Raw genomic sequence first — 18,297 nt, forward strand, 5'->3', positions numbered from 1 at the left:
TTTCATAAATGGATACTGAATTTTATCATCTACTGAGATGACTAAATGACTTTTTTTACTTAATTCTATCTATATGATAAATTATGTTTATTGATTGTGTATATTAAATCATTTTTGCATTTATGAGATAGTACCAAGTTGATCATGATGTATAATCTTAATTTACTGGTGAACATGATTTGCTAATATTTTATTCATGATATTTGCATCTAATTTCATCAGCATAGTGTTCTGTAGTTTTCTTTCCTTGGTGTATCCTCATATGGATTTGGTATGAGGGTGGTAAAGGCTTCACAGAGCAAATTTAGAAATGTTAAAACTTTTTCTATTTCATAGAATAATTTGAGGAGCATTGACAAACCATCTTGTCCTGGGCTTTTCTTTGTTGGAAGGCTTTTATTATTTCTTTCATCTCATTAGAAGTTATTGGTCTGTTAAGTTTATTATGTCCTCTTCATTCAGTTTTGGCAGATTGTATTTGTCTAGAACTATATCCATTTCTTCTAGGTTTTCCAATTTATTGGAGTATAAGTTTTAAAAATAGTCTCTAATGATCTGCTGGATTTCTGAAATGTCTGTGATGATTTCTCCTTTTTTTCTCTATAATTTTATTAATTTAGGTTTTCTCTTTTTTTTTCTTTTAGTTAGATTGGCTAAGGGCTTAACAGTCTTATATTTTCAAAGAAGCAACTCTTTCTTTTATTGATCCTTTCTATTTTTTTTTCAATTCTTAGATTCACTGATTTCAGCTCTGATCTTAATTTCTTCCTTCTACTAGTTTTGTAATGAGTTTATTCTTTGACAAGTACCTTGAGATACATCATAAGGTTGTATATTTGGTATCTTTCTGATTTTCTTATGTAGGCTCGTATAGCTGTAAACTTCCTCTTACAACTGCTTTCATAGTGTCCCAGGGGTTCTGCTGTTACAACAGTATTCCCAATTGAGTCTAAGAATTTTTAAATTTCTCCCTTCATTTCTTCTGTTACCCATTTATTATTCAAAAGTATATTGCTTAATATCCATTTAAATAGTTTCTGTAGAGCTTTGTATTGTTTCATTTAAGTCCATTATGATCTCATAAGATACAAGAAATTGTATCACTTTTTATTTGCTAAAAATTGTTTTGTGGCCTAAAACAATGGTGGATTTGGGGAAGGTTCCACAAGTCACTTAGAAGAAAGTGTATTCAATTGTTGTTGAATAAAATATTTTATAGATGTCTGTTAAGTCCATTTGATTTATAATATTTTTCAGATCCAAAGAGTCTTTACTGCATTTATTTCTGGATGACCTATCTAATTGTCAGACATGTGTGTTGAAATCACCCAATATTATTAAACTGGGGTCTTAGATTTCAATTTGAGTAGTGTCTCTTAGGTAATTAGTTGCAGCTACATTTGGGGCATAAATATTCTATCAATATACTATATCTAGTTGTTGGTTTGGCCCTCTTGTTAGTATGAAGTTGTATTTTTTTCATCTTTTCTAATTAATTGCAGTTTGAAGTCTGCTTTTCAGATATGAGAGTAGGCATTCCAGCTTGTTTGGGGGCTTAGTTCTCATGGCATATTAATTTCCATTTTTCTACCTTCAACTCGTGGTTGTCTTTGAGTATAAACTGAGTCTATTGGGCAAAACTCATGGGATGCTGATTTTTAATCCATTCTGCCAGCCTATTTCTTTTAATTGGAGAGTTGGAACCATTTATATCAAATGTTATTATAGAGATGTTTATTTATTTCTCATTTATTCCTTTGGTCCTGTTTCTTCGTTGCTTAGCTAATCTTAGTGAGCTCTGAGTTTGTTTGTTTTTATTTCCTTCCATGTGGAATATTTTGTAAGTTCCATAGTGCCTGTTTAGTAATCATGAAATTCTTAATTTCTGCTTCTCTTGAAGGCTTTTATTTCTTCTACTACTTTGCAGGTTCACTTTACTGTATATAGAAATCTTGGTTGACAGTTATTATCTTTCAGGACTTGGAACAAATCATTTTAAGCCCTTCTGGATTTTAGAGTTTGTGCTGAGATATTGGAAGTGATCCTGATTGGCTTGCCAGATATTTTTCTCTGGAGACTTTTAAAATTCTACCCTCGTCCTGCATGTTAGGCATTTTAATTATAATATATCATGGAAAAACTCTTTCTTCACCTTGTCTATTTGGAATTCTTTTTTTATTAGTTGCTCATGACAATACAATGATCTTGACATATCATACATTTGAATCAAATGGGGTATAATTTCTCATTTTTCCAAGTGTGCAGGTTGCAAAATCACATTGGTTATACAGCCATGTATATACATACAGCAATACTAGTGTCCTGCATGTTAGGCATTTTAATTATAATATAGCATGGAAAAACTCTTTCTTCACCTTGTCTATTTGGATTTCTGAATGCATCTGGTATCTGGATGTCCCTCTCATTCTTTTTTTTATATTTATTTTATTTTTTTTATTGTTGGTCGTTCAAAACATTACATAGTTCTTAATATATCATATTTCACAGTTTGATTCAAGTGGGTTATGAACTCCCATTTTTACCCCGCATACAGATTGCTGTATCACATCAGTTACACTTCCATTGATTTACATATTGCCATTCTAGTGATTGATGTATTCTGCTGTCTATCCTATACTCTACTATCCCCCTTCCCCTCCCGTCCCCTCCCCTCCCCATTTCTCTCTCTACCCCCTCTACTTTAAATCATTTCTTCCACTTGTATTATTTTTCTCTTACCCCTCTTTTGCTCTTATATGTAATTTTGTATAACCCTGAGGATCACCTTCTATTTCCATGCGATTTCCCTTCTCACTCCCTTTCCCTCCCACCTCTCATCCCTGTTTAATGTTAATCTTCTTCTCAAGCTCTTCGTCCCTACCCTGACCTTGGTTACTCCCCTTATATCAAAGCAGTCATTTGGCATTTGTTTTTTAAGGATTGGCTAGCTTCACTTAGCATAATCTGCTCTGATGCCATCCATTTCCCTCCAAATTCTATGATTTTGTCATTTTTTAAAGCAGAGTAATACTCCATTGTGTATAAATGCCACATTTTTTTTATCCATTCATCTATTGAAGGGCATCTAGGTTGGTTCCACAATCTTGCTATCGTGAATTGTGCTGCTATGAACATCGATGTAGCAGTGTCCCTGTAGCATGCTCTTATTAGGTCTTTAGGGAATAGACCGAGAAGGGAAATAGCTGGGTCAAATGGTGGTTCCATTCCCAGCTTTCCAAGAAATCTCCATACTGCTTTCCAAATTGGCTGCACCAATTTGCAGTCCCACCAACAATGAACAAGTGTACCCTTTTCCCGGCATCCTCTCCAGCACTTGTTGTTGTTGGACTTCATAATGGCTGCCAATCTTACTGGAGTGAGATGGTATCTTAGGGTGGTTTTGATTTGCATTTCTCTGACTGCTAGCGATGGTGAGCATTTTTTCATGTACTTATTGATTGATTGTATGTCCTCCTCTGAGAAGTGTCTGTTCAGGTCTTGGCCCATTTGTTGATTGGGTTATTTGTTGTCTTATTGTCTAATTTTTTGAGTTCTTTGTATACTCTGGATATTAGGGCTCTATCTGAAGTGTGAGGAGTAAAGATTTGTTCCCAGGATGTAGGCTCCCTGTTTATCTCTCTTATTGTTTCTTTTGCTGAGAAAAAACTTTTTAGTTTGAGTAAGTCCCATTTGTTGATTCTAGTTGTTAACTCTTGTGCTATGGGTGTCCTATTGAGGAATTTGGAGCCCGACCCCACAGTATGTAGATCATAGCCAACTTTTTCTTCTATCAGATGCCGTGTCTCTGATTTAATATCAAGCTCCTTGATCCATTTTGAGTTAAGTTTTGTGCATGGCGAGAGAAAGGGATTCAGTTTCATTTTGTTGCATATGGATTTCCAGTTTTCCCAGCACCATTTGTTGAAGATGCTATCCTTCCTCCATTGCATGCTTTTAGCCCCTTTATCAAATATAAGATAGTTGTAGTTTTGTGGATTGGTTACTGTGTCCTCTATTCTGTACCATTGGTCCACCGGCCTGTTTTGTTACCAATACCATGCTGTTTTTGTTACTATTGCTCTGTAGTATAGTTTGAAGTCTGGTAATGCTATACCGCCTGATTCACACTTCCTGCTTAGAATTGCTTTTGCTATTCTGGGTCTTTTATTATTCCATATGAATTTCCTGATTGTTTTATCTATTTCTACAAGAAATGCTGTTGGGATTTTGATTGGCATAGCATTGAACTTATAGAGAACTTTTGGTAATATCGCCATTTTGATGATGTTAGTTCTGCCTATCCATGAACAGGGTATATTTTTCCATCTTCTGAGGTCTTCTTCTATATCTCTCTTAGGGTTCTGTAGTTTTCATTGTATAGGTCTTTCACCTCTTTTGTTAGGTTGATTCCCAAGTATTTTATTTTTTGGGGGGATATTGTGAATGGAGTAGTTGTCCTCATTTTCGTTTCAGAGGATTTGTCGCTGATATACAGGAATGCATTTGATTTATGCGTGTTGATTTTATATCCTGCCACTTTGCTGAATTCATTTATTAGTTCTAGTAGTTTCTTTGTAGACCCTTTTGTGTCTGTTAGGTATAGAATCATATCATCTGCAAATAGTGATAATTTAAGTTCTTCTTTTCCTATTTTTATGCCTTTAATTTCTTTCATCTGTCTAATTGCTCTGGCCAGTGTTTTGAGGACTATGTTGAACAGAAGTGGTGAGAGAGGGCATCCCTGTCTTGTACCAGATCTTAGAGGGAATGCCTTCAATTTTTCTCCATTCAGAATGATGCTGGCCTGTGGCTTATCATAGATTGCTTTTACAATGTTGAGGTATGATCGTGTTATCCCTAATTTTTCTAGAGTTTTGAACATAAAGGGATGCTGTACTTTGTCGAATGCTTTTTCTGCATCTATTGAGATGATTATATGGTTCTTATTTTTAAGTCTATTGATGTGGTGAATAACATTTATTGATTTCCGTATATTGAACCAGCCTTGCATCCCAGGGATGAATCCTACTTGATCATGGTGTATAATTTCTTTGATATGTTTTTGAATCCGATTCGCCAGAATTTTATTGAGGATTTTTGCATCTAGGTTCATTAGAGATATTGGTCTGTAGTTTTCTTTCTTTGAAGTGTCTCTGTCTGGTTTAGGCATCAGGGTGATATTGGCCTCGTAGAATGTATTTGGAAGTTCTCCCTGTTTTTCTATTTCTTGAAATAGCTTGAAAAGTATTGGTGTTAGTTCCTCTTTAAAGGTTTTGTAAAACTCTGCTGTATACCCATCCGGTCCTGGGCTTTTCTTAGTTGGTTGTCTTTTGATGGTTTCTTCTATTTCCTCAATTGATATTGGTCTGTTTAGGTTGTCTATATCCTCCTGACTCAATCTGGGCAGATCATATGACTTAAGAAATTTATTGATGCCTTCACTATCTTCTATTTTATTGGAGTATAAGGATTCGAAATAATTTCTGATTATCTTCTGTATTTCTGAAGTGTCTGTTGTGATATTGCCTTTTTCATCCCATATGCTAGTAATTTGGGTTCTCTCTCTTCTTCTCTTCATTAGCATGGCTAAGTGTCTGTCGATTTTATTTATTTTTTCAAAGAACCAACTTTTAGTTTTGTCAATTTTTTCAATTGTTTCTTTTGTTTCAATTTCATTAATTTCAGCTCTGATTTTAATTTTTTCTTGCCTTCTACTTCTTTTGCTATTGTTTTGCTCTTCTTTTTCTAGGATTTTGAGATTAAGTATGAGATCATTTATTTGTTGGTTTTTTCTTTTTTTAAGGAATGAGCTCCAAGCAATGAATTTTCCTCTTAGAACTGCTTTCAATGTGTCCAATAGATTCCGATATGTTGTGTCTGTGTTTTCATTTAACTCTAAGAAGTTTTTAATTTCCTCCTTAATGTCTTCTATAACCCATTGATCATTCAGTAACCTATTGTTCATTCTCCAAGTGATGCATGATTTTTCCTTCCTTCTTTTATCGTTGATTTTCAGTTTTATTCCATTATGATCAGATAAGATGCATGGTATTATCTCTACTCCTTTATATTGTCTAAGAGTTGCCCTGTGACATAATATATGATCTATTTTTGAGAAGGATCCATGTGCTGCTGAGAAAAAAGTGTAACTGCTTGATGTTGGGTGGTATATTCTATATATGTCAATTAAGTCTAGGTTGTTAATTGTGTTATTGAGTTCTATAGTTTCCTTATTTAACTTTTGTTTGGAAGATCTGTCCTGTGGTGAGAGAGGTGTGTTGAAGTCTCCCATGATTATTGTATGGTGGTCTATTAGACTCTTGAACTTGAGAAAAGTTTGCTTGATGAACAGAGCTGCACCATTGTTTGGGGCATATATATTTATGATTGTTATGTCTTGTTGGTGTATGGTTCCCTTGAGCAGTATGCAGTGTCCCTCTTTATCCCTTTTGATTAACTTTGGCTTGAAATCTATTTTATTTGATATGAGTATGGACACTCCTGCTTGTTTCCGCAGTCCATATGAGTGGAATGATTTTTCCCATCCTTTCACCTTCAGTCTATGTATATCTTTTCCTATCAAATGCATCTCCTGTAGGCAGCATATTGTTGGGTCTTGTTTTGTGATCCATTCTACTAGCCTGTGTCTCTTAATTGGTGAGTTTAAGCCATTAACATTTAGGGTTATTATTGAGATATGGTTTGTTCCTCCAGCCATATTTGTTTATTAATGTTACTAAACCTGATTTGTTTTCCTCTTTGATTACTTTCCCCCCTTTACTGTCCTACCTCCCACTGTTGGTTTTCAATGTTATTTTCAATTTCCTCTTCCTGTAATGTTTTGCCAAGGATTTTTTGAAGAGATGGTTTTCTAGCTGCGAATTCTTTTAACTTTTGTTTATCGTGGAAGGTTTTAATTTCATCTTCCATCCTGAAGCTTAATTTCGCCGGATACACGATTCTTGGTTGGAACCCATTTTCTTTCAGTGTTTGAAATATGTTATTCCAGGATCTTCTAGCTTTCAGAGTCTGTGTTGAGAGATCAGCTGTTATCCTGATTGGTTTACCCTTAAATGTAATCTGCTTTCTTTCTCTTGTAGCTTTTAAAATTCTCTCCTTATTCTGTATGTTGGGCATCTTCATTATAATGTGTCTAGGTATGGATCTCTTATGATTTTGCACTTTCGTCATCCTGTAGGCTTCTAGGATTTGGGATTCTGTCTCATTCTTCAAGTCTGGGCAGTTTTCTCATATTATTTCATTGAATAGATTGTTTATTCCTTTGGTTTGGAGCTCTGTGCCTTCCTGTATCCCAATGACTCTTAAGTTTGGTCTTTTAATGTTATCCCATATTTCTTGGATGTTCTGCTCATGGTTTCTTAGCAGACTTGCTGAGCTGTCTATGTTCTTTTCAAGTTGAAATACTTTGTCTTCATTGTCTGATGTTCTATCTTCTAAGTGATCTACTCTGCTGATAGTATTGTCAATTGAGGTTTTAAGTTGGTTTATTGCTTCCTGCATTTCTAGGATTTCTATTTGTTTGTTTTTTATTACCTCTATCTCCCTGTGAAATTTATCTTTTACTTCCTGGATTTGTTTATGTAGTTCCTTGTCAAAGTGATCTTTCATTGTCTGATTTTGCTGTCTCATGTCTTCCTTGAGACTCCAGATCATCTGAAGCATGTATATCCTGAACTCTTTATCTGACATTCCATCTGTTGCAGCTATTACCTCTTCTAAAGTTGAGTTGTACTGCATTGCTTGTGGCCCTTTCTTTCCTTGTCTTTTCATACTGCTCGCGTTTCTTTCTGCTTGGTGAAACTATTGTGTTTTTGAAATTTTCCCCCTATTTATTTATATTGCTCTTGTATAGTTGGGAGATCTCTCTTGCAGGGTGGGTAGTGGCTGTGCTCCTCCTCTAATTAGGGTGATCTATCTACCACGCTGGTTGGTCGCAGGTCTGCCCACCCTGCGGGTGCGGGTGGCAGCTCTGCTCTGCCCCCACTCCAATTGTGGTGACATAACTACCACGCCCTCGGGTCATTGGTCCTGATCCGGATGTGGGCGGCAGCTCTGCTCCGCCCCTACTCCAATTGGTGTGACGTGTCTACCATGCTGGTCGGCCTCTAAGCCTGTTCCGCCGGTGGGTCGCAGTTCTGCCTACCTTGCGGGCTCGGGCGGCAGTTCTGCTCAACCCCCACTCCCAGTGGGGGTACCTGACTGCCTCTCCAACAGGTCGATGGGCCTTTTCCGGACACGGGCGGCGGCTCTGCTCCACCCCCACTCCAACCAGTGTGACGTGACTGCCTCGATGCTACTTGTCCACCACACTGGCAGGCTGCCGGGCCTGTCCTGCCAGTGGGTCACAGGTCTGCCTACCTTGCAGGCTCAGACGGCGGCTCTGCACAGCCCCCACTCCAAATGGGGTGACTTGGCTACCGCGCCGTACGGTCCCTGGTCTTGTTCCAGGCATGGGCGGCTACTCTCCTCGGCCCCAGCTGCAGTTGGGGTGTCGTGATACCACGCCGGCGGGTCACTTGGCCTGCTCTGGGCGCAGGTGGCAGCTCCACTCTGCCCCTCAGGCCCCCACAGTACCCAGCAGGACCCGGACCGAGAAGCAGTCCCCACAGGTTCCCCAGCCCTGGGCCAAAGCAGCTTCGGGAGCCAGAACCCGGCCTCTCCGATCCCGGCCACGCTCTGCTAGGAGCAGGCTCCACAGAGCGACCCCCACGGGTTCCCCAGCCCCAGGCCAAAGCAGCCCCGGGAGCCCGAGCCCGGCCACTCCAAACTCTCCCAGCTCGGTGCACGCTCCCCTAGGAGCAGGGTCAAAGACACAGTCCCCGCGGGCTCCCCAGCCCCGGGCCAAAACTGTTTCGGGAGTCAGAGCTCAGCCGCCCCTCAGCGCACGTTCCCCTTAGAGCTGGCCTCAGCCCGGCGCACACCTTGCCAGGAGCGAGCCCCGAGGAGTATTCTCCTCAGGTTCTCCAGTCCCGAGCCTGAGCGATCTGTCTGCGAGACGCAGGCAAATACCAGCCTGCAATCACCTGTTCCGTAGTTGAATGAGCTGAGATCAGTAGAAAACAGGGATGATTCCATCAGCTCTCCTCCTCCGTGGTCTGACCGGTGTCGAGAATCGAACTGGACCGCTTCTCTCCTCTGTCTCAAAGCCGGAACTCAGCACTAAGCATGGCCATTGCACCGCTGGCAGGAGCCCCCAGAATCTGCATCGCTGTACTCCCGCTCCGGTACCTCGCTGCTACCCAGCGCGCGCCCCAAACTCCATCCGCGGGGCGGTGCGCCAACTAGGCTCTGCTACCCTCCGTGCGGAGAAAATTGTCCCTCTCATTCTTAAGGTTTGGAAATTTTTCTGTTAATATTTTCCTGAAGAGTTTATCAATTCCATTACCCAGCCTCTCACAACCCTCCTCAATTCCAGTGATTATTAAATTTGGTCCCTTAATGTTGTCCTAGAGCTTTTGTATATTTGGATCATGGTTTCTTATATTCTTTCCCTTATTACCATATGAATGTTCAAGGCTAGTCACTTCATCTTCCAATTCTGAGATTCTGTCTTCAGCATAGTCTACTCTATCAGAAAGACTTTCAACAGAATATTTTATTTTGTTTTATTGTGTATTTCTTCACCAAGATTTGTGTTTGGTTCCTTTTTAATATGTCTATCTCTTTACCGAATTTCTCCTTTATATGCTGTATTAACTTCCTTGATTCATTCAGTTTGTTTTCTGTGTTATCTTAGAAGCCAGTGTTCATTTTTATAATCATTCTTTTGATATGTGGTATTTCATCTGCTTCAATATTTCAGGGGTTGGTTGCCAGTGAATTATGAACTTCGGGTGATATCATGTTACTTTATTGTGTTCATGGGTTGAATTTTATGCATTTGTTAGTATAGACTTCTCTTATGTGGGGGCCTATTTAGGGAACAACCTTCACTTGCCAAAGTATCCTAGAGTGATACATGTTACTGTGTGTTACTGCTCTCTCTTTTTACTATAGCAGTGGATGTCCATGAGTGGGACCTGAAGGCCCTCATCTAGTAATTCCTACTTGAGACCTCATTGTTAATGTGGGTTGTGTCTCTTCTATTCCTGTATTAAAGTATCACTGAAGTTTGAGTGTCATTAATTGTGTGTGGAACAAGGTACACTGACTTTTGACAAAGTTCAGTTCAGAAGCAGAGTTTCTAACCTTTCAACTTGTAGTATCCTGCAGTTCCCAGCACCCCAAGGAATAGGGGGAAATAACTAATAGCAAAAAAAAATGCAAACAATATACAGCATTAAATAACTACCTGGTTCCTACCATGACATCTAAAATGTTAATTACCATGAAAAAATAAAAATTTGGGGTTAACAATAGACAAAAGCAAAAACAATATACAATCATGAACTACATCTGGCATGATTATGCATCCATAGCAGTAATTATTATTATGTCATCCATAAGAGTAGTAATTGCAACAGCATGAAGGGTGGGGGCAGGAATTTCATAAACCGATTAGTTCTAAAAGATGGTAAAAATATAGTTCACTCTGGAAAAAGAAAATATAACAGATAGAAAAGAGTTTATAACTAAAAAATGAACAAACACAATGCAAAGGAGATGAATTAGGTGATGGTTACAAGGAAAGAGGTGAAAAATATACAAAGTATAGGGAGAGAGTAAGAGAATTTGGTTGTTAGCAGAAGAAGAGAGAGAGAGAAACAAATGAAAACAAAACAAAGTCAAAATAAACAAACCAAAAACCTTAACCCTCAAAAGACAAGGCAAGGAAAAGTAACAATTTTAAGATTCCATATATATATATATATTTCGAATATATATATATATATATATATATATTTATACATATAAATATATATATATATTTCCTAAAAATATATATAGACACACACACACACAACACACACACACACACACACACACACACACACACACACATGTCCATGAGCCAATCAGCACAGTGAGAACACCAAAAAAGAAAACAAACAAACAAAAATTTCCTAATGGAAAAAGGAAGAAATAATCTCGACTGTTGTAGTCAAAGTAGTCAAGGAGAATGTATAGTCAGTGCCTAAACCCAACTGTCTTTCTTTCCATTTCTTCTTGGCTATGGAAAGAAAGAAAGAAAGAGAGTGAGTAAGAGATGTGCATAATGGAGTGTTAACCCTTTCTTCTTTTAGTGTTACACACTGTGCTGTCAGTTCCAGTGGCCTAAGAAAACCTGGTTAAAATAGCTCTCAGGTTGCCTTCTCACCAGTACAAGGTAGGATGGAGCGGGAAGTATGTCAGTTGGAGTTTTGTCTGTACAATCCACACTAATGCTACAATGTTCTACGAGAGAAGTTCCCACAGCTGGATCTTAGGTCTAATTAGGTCTTAGGAGCATTTGGGGTGGGGGTCGAATCAGCTCTGGAGAGATTAGATGTGAACATTCCTAAGGATCAACAGTTGGGGTTCTCTACTGGGTGCCTGGATCTAAGGAGCCTCCCAAGAACACCACTCCTTGGTCAGAGAAGTTAATTCTGCCCACACACTGCTTCCCAAGTCCACAGTCTTCCCAGGCTTAGTCCCTGAATATATCCATACCTGCCTCTTCAGATTCTTGACCTGCTCTCATGAGCTGCCAGACCCAAAAGAAAATCTAGATGGGCTCCCCTTTATTTTTCTGACTTAAATCTCCCTGGATACAATCTTCTCTGTTTCAGTTTCATCCATCTTTAGCTAGGTACACCCTAGACTGCACAGTAGGTACTTGCCAAGACAATATGGCAATGTTTGCTCTGATATCCTAGCTCTGCAGTAGCTGATGCAGCATGGCCACCTGAAAATGGCTCTAGTCCTAGCTCTTAACAGTCACTTGAGAAACAGAAACAACCGGTTCAGGGTGCCATTTCTGGATTGTCTAAGTTCAGGATGTTTTTTTCTGATCTCAGGTTTTTCTACAAAAATCTGATTTTATACAAAATCTGTCTGCTGTGCCTCTCTCTGTGATGTCTCTCCCTTTGGTGAGCCAGTGCCACTACTACTGCCATTGCCCCTACCAGCTTGGCTCCAATGTACTCTTTTTTGTTCATTATATTCTTGAATCCCTAAGAAACTCCGACTGTCCAATACTGAATTTCAGTGAAATCCCTCTTTCACCCACTTTGCTGAGGAAAAGTGCCCCTGCTGTTTGAATCCAGAGTTATAGAGCCACTAGGAAGGCAGCATTCCTCTAATCTGCCATCATGAATCCCCTCAAGTCTATTAATTTCTGTATATAAATTAATATAGAGTTACTTTAATAGATTTTATCCTTGTTTATACTAGTTTTACCATTTTTTCTCTTAGATTACTAATTCTCATGCCTGTAGTTGTTTGTCTTGTTTATTTTTCCCATTATTCATTTTGTTCATTGTCAGTAGTGGGCATCTTATTTATATTAATGGCCAAAATGTTGCGTGTTTATATATGTGTTCATTTACATTTAAATGGGCTCATTTTTAAGCTATATTTAGCCAGTACTTTTAGAGTGATTTCTTCTGAATTATCAAGTATTTTTATTGGCATTCATGAAAATAGTCATATTTCTCTTTAACTTTCTCAATTATGTATTTTTTTCTATCAAAGAAAAATTATACTGGATAAAATTTAATGGTAAGGAAGTTGTCATTTAAGACTATTGCAATAGGGAAGACAGAGTGAGCTCAAGAGAGACAGAAACAAAATGTATGGAAGTTTTTAATCACTGAAATGAGAAATAAAAAGTACAGAAAGACATTGATGGAGGTTGGCAGATGTAATCAGGCCATCTGTGTGTGCTAATTAGTACGTGTGAAAGTTAGGCTTTTACCCTCCCAGGATGTAGAGACTGTCGCTTTCTTGATGGTTACATTTCAAAGGGATATCTCCCAGGTCACTGAGAAAGATATTCCTATGTTGTAAAACTGACATACACATGGGGAAACAATATATCTACAGTTCATAGGGATAGCGAAGAATTTACATTATAAATTTTCTAAAGTAAATGCTCTAAGACAAAGGAGGTCAGACACCTATAGAAGGAAGAAATCTGTTTGAAGTTTAAACAAGCTGAGTTAGATGTTAAGGTTACCTTGATTAATGTTAATATATATTTGTCAAAATGGGGCAAACCATCTAGGACAATATGTATTATTTTAAAATATGACAACATATTTTATTTTCTAATATTTCTTTTAATTTTTGTCATTGATACCCATGATTGACATTTGATTCAATCTTCATTAAATTTGCTTTGAACATTTTTCTTCTTTTATTATTTTCCAGAATTTTTTCATCAAACTTGAATCTATTTGGTCTTTAAAGGTTTTCATCCTATGTAAATTGATATATTCCAATATTGCATCTTTACAAGAATTACTTTTGATAGATTACTTTAAAAATACTTTCAAATTTATTTTGCTAGTGATGGAGAAAGGCTAATATTTTGTTTATATTTTTTTCAGATAACTAGGCTCTGGTTCATTATTTCTACTATTTCACATTTTCTCATTTGCTAATTTATGTTTTTATACTTACTAATGCATTTTAACAAATTGTAACTTGTAATTTTTTTTAGCTGTTAACTTGAATGTTTATTCAATTAGCTTTTCCAACTGTATTTATATAAATATACAATGTTATGAATTTCCCTATTAATTACATCTTATGAATTCTATGTCATATTTTAATAATTAATTTTTTAGAAATTATAAATTTGTATCTCTTTTTTGGTCCATCATATGCTTATTGCTATACCACCATAATATTGCAGTGGAAAACTCTTTACCATTGGTTTTATTGTATTATGGTCATAGTTCTTTTTTTAAATTGGGTTATTGTTTGTGGACTCACAATTAACTTTTACATGCATTTGTAAAGTTGTGCAATATCCATCATTGGGGAGAAAAGTGGATACACTATTTTATTTTGTAGGTTTCAATATGTTACTAAGTTATTTCCCATTTGATGTGTCCAAGTAGAAGAGAGGTATGTTACATTATTATCTGTGAGTGTGTCTATTTTTCTCTGCATTTATAATAGTATCTTCTTCACAGTAGTCTCTAATGGGCTATTTGGTTTATACATATTACTTGCTATCATTGTTTTCAGGTAAGCAATATCCTTTAGCATTACAAAGTGTTTCTCACTTTCATTCGTTTTCATCCTGTGTCTACCTCATCTATGACTGTCCTTATACCTGTTATACCTACTCTCTACTGCTGTTTGCTGTTTATTTGCATATGCTTGGTGTATCTTTGACCATCCTTTAAGCAATATTAGAAGTAACATTGTAGGTCATTCTCAACACTTCTCAATGTATTCTAGAAGTAATTTTCATTTCTGAAAATGAATGTATTTTACTAACAAAAGTTAGAAAATCTCCACTTGCATCAACCTCTCTTGTTATCATCTTTGCTGAGCCTCTGACTTGGTTTCTGTAGTTATATCAACACATATATAGCTAACATGCATAATTAATGGACCAGACTTTCCCTTAAATTAAAGGTCTGATCTTTTTACAAGAAGTAGTTAGTTCATGACTATTTCCAAGTCAGAAAGAGGAACACATGGGATTCTGTCTTTTAGAGGAAAGTACAGTGGTAACAAAATAGAGTAGTTTAGCGATCATAGCAGAAAATGCAACAATCACTTATGAATATTATTCTAACAATTGCTTCCATTGATCAAGTTGTATGTGGAAATAATTGTTGCTTTTTCATTGTGTACTTAGACTTTAAATTCTTTTTTCAAAGTCTTTATATGTTTATTCAAAACAGAGATAGCATTCTTGGGTTACTTTAAAATTTTCCTACTATCAACAACTCTTCACATTTGTTTCTGTAAAGTAAAATACTCCAACAAATGTTGATAAATGTTCCACAGGTCTTTACCTGCTTGGCTGTCTCGGGTTTTGCCAATGTATCAATTTTCTCTGTGACAGTGGTGTTCAAACCACTCCTTTTTTATTTTATTTATTATTTATTATTTTTAATGTTTTCTAATTAATTATACATGAGAATAGAATGCATTTTGACACATTGTACACAAATGGAATACAACTTATTCCTCTGGCTGTCCATGGTTCAGTGTCAATCTGGTTGTATAATCATAATGGGTAATAATGTCCATCTCATTCCACCATCTTTCCCACACCTAACCACCTCCTCTCCCCTCACTTCCCTTTGCCTAATCCAAAGTTGTCCATTCTTCCATAACACCCCTCCCCCCACTATGGATCAGCATTCATTTTTCAGAGAAAGTTTTTGGCCTTTGGTTGGGGGGGTAGCTTATTTTGATTAGCATGGTATTCTCCTGGTCCATTCATTTACCTGCAAATGCCATAATTTCATTCTTCTTAAAGGCTGAGTAGTATTACATCATGGGAGAAACTCTTTATCACACACACCTCAGTAATAGTACTAATTTCCAGGATATATAAAGAACTTAAAAACTTAACACACACACATACAAAAAAATAAGCCAATCAATAAATGGGCCAAGGAACTGAACAGACACTTCACAAAAGAACAAATATAATCAATCAACAAACACATGAAAAAATATTCAACATCTCTAGCAATTAGAGAAATGCAAATTAAAACTACTCTAAGATTTTATCTCAATCCAGTCAGAATGGCAATTATCAAGAATACAAGCAAGGATGTAGGGGGAAAGGTACACACAAACATTTCTGGTGGGACTGCAAATTGGTACAACCACTCTGGAAAGCAGTACAGAGATTTCTCAGAAAACTTGAAATGGAACCACCATTTGACCCAGCTATCCCACTCCTCAATTTATATCCAAAGGACTTAAAATCAGCATACTACAGTGACACAGCCACATTAATGTTTATAGCAGCTCAATTCACAATCGTTAAACTGTGTTAACAAACCAGATATCCTTCAACAAATGGATAAACCATGCCTTTAAACATATGTTCTTCTTTTAAACTTTTGGATCACTTGTTTTTAATGAGATTCTTGGGGGAAAAAATCACAATTTACTTTTTAATTTTGCAAACATAATTTTGTCTTTTAAAAGGTGAGTTATTTTCCTTTACCTTTTTGGTAAAAATGTTACATTTGATCTTCAATTCTGTCATGTACTTTCATGCTGTATTTAATCTTTTTATAATTCCTAAATTATTTCAACTTTTTTATTTTTATAAGATTTTTTTTATCAAGAATCATTTCTGTTTTTGTCCTAGTTTTGGTTTGCTACTATTACATCAGTTAACTCACCTTTTGATGCTATGTATTACTGTATTGGTCAGCTTTTGTCACTATGACCATAATACTCACCCCCCTCACACACACACAAAAGTTGGAAGAAAAAAAAAAAAACTTTACTTTTGCTCATAGTTTTAGAGGTCTTAGTTCATGGTAAACCAGCTCTATTTCTCTGGGCCAGAAGTGAGGAAGAGCATCATGATGGAAAAACATGGATGTAGAAAGCATCTCAGTTCATGGAAACAGGCAAATAGAAAGAAAAAGAGGTGGGGAGCAGAGGGCAGAAGTTGTAAAGAAGATAGATATCTCCAAGGCATACCCCAGTAACTTATTTTCTCTAACTAGGTCCTAACTTTCTGTAGACCATTCAGGTTTCAATGGAATAATACATCAAATGGATTAATTCATTGATGAGGTCAGAGTCAGTATGATACAATTATTATCTATAAGACTCACCTCTGAACCTGGTTTCATTGGGGATCATGCTTTTAACATATGAGCTTTTGCAGACATTCCAGATTCAAACTATAATAATTACCAATTTAGCATTCAAAGCATTCTTTCCCCCACCTACCTCCTTTCCTACTTTCCAACTTGATTGACTAGTGTTATCTTGGTTAGTCGGTTATTTCTATTTTTATAGAAAAGATAACATATTTTATTATATCTTTTGCATTCTCATATTTTAGCTTTAATTCTACATCAGTTATATTTATCCAAAGTAACATCAGTTATTTTCAGACTAACCCCAAACATATGTCAAAATAATTGGTCACTTCATGGTTTATTCTCTCATAGATTTCTCAGAAAGGGATTATGTACAGAATATGTTCTAATCTCATGCACATGCATAATTATTTGTCTATGGATTTTATTGTTGATGAGCAACTTTTCTGTATATAAAATATTTGCTTACCCTTCATTCCTTGAACAAGTCAAATACATTATCCTTTGATACAGCATTATAAACTACTGCAGTCAGAGTTTATGTCATCCTGACTCCTCTTTTTTTTTCTTTTTTTTTAAGTGACTGCTCTCCCAGATTTCCAAAGAATTACTTTTTGTTATATTTACAAGTCTGATCATCATATCAGGAATTATCTCAGTTCTGAATATTCTTATAGAGTTTTCAAAGTAGACAATGTATTCTATAGAAGGTTAATTCAAAATTTCTTTATTTTAATAAAATGTATTGAATGATACTTAAAAGAGTTATTGTGTTTTATTGCTTTGCAGTTCATCTTTGGGGACCCATTGGGCAAAAATCAGATCTTTTCACATATCTTTAATATCAGTTTATTTTCACTGAATTTTCCTTGACTCTTCCTTTTCATTTTATTATTTATTTTATTATTTTCATTCATTCTCTAATTTCTTTTATGTCTATTTGCTTCAGTTTGTATTTTATTTGTTCTGTCTCTTCCTCTCCCTCTTTCTCTTTCTGTCTCCCCCTCTGTCCCTTCCTCTCTCATTCTTCCTATAGGTTTCTTATTTCTTGATTTTTTTGTACTATATATAGCCTAATTATTTCCGAATTTTTAAAATCCATATAGCTAACTTGTAAACATTAAATCAAATTTACCAACTTCCTCATGAGCAAAATTTCCTGGGATACTTTATTTTAATTATTGGAATATTATAAATTTTGTTTTCATTTATTTTATTTCACTTTCATAGTTTATAGTTTCCTAATGATTCCTTTTTGTTCTTTCATTGAAATGAGTGAGCTATTACTAATGGGCTTCTGTCTGAGTGGGAATGGGCTAAGGTAGCTCTCTTGTTTAAAGTCTTCCTCCTTTATTAGAACCATGAATTATTCAAAACTATGCTCTCTTTATGTAATTATTTTTCAGGCATATAGAAATAAACTCCTCTCTAAAAGGCCCTCACTTCCATTTCTTTTTTATTCAAAGTTTCATGAATTGTATTCTCTAGTATTGGATGTTCAAGATTTGAGCCTTTTTAATTTTGAGCACAAGGTAACTTGGATCTTCAAATTTATTCTTATAGTTAATTCTTGTTTTACCTCTTGGAATTG

The sequence above is a fragment of the Spermophilus citellus genome (assembly GCF_964194105.1).
Source record: "Spermophilus citellus genome assembly, chromosome: 5".
Taxonomy (NCBI): Eukaryota; Metazoa; Chordata; class Mammalia; order Rodentia; family Sciuridae; genus Spermophilus; species Spermophilus citellus.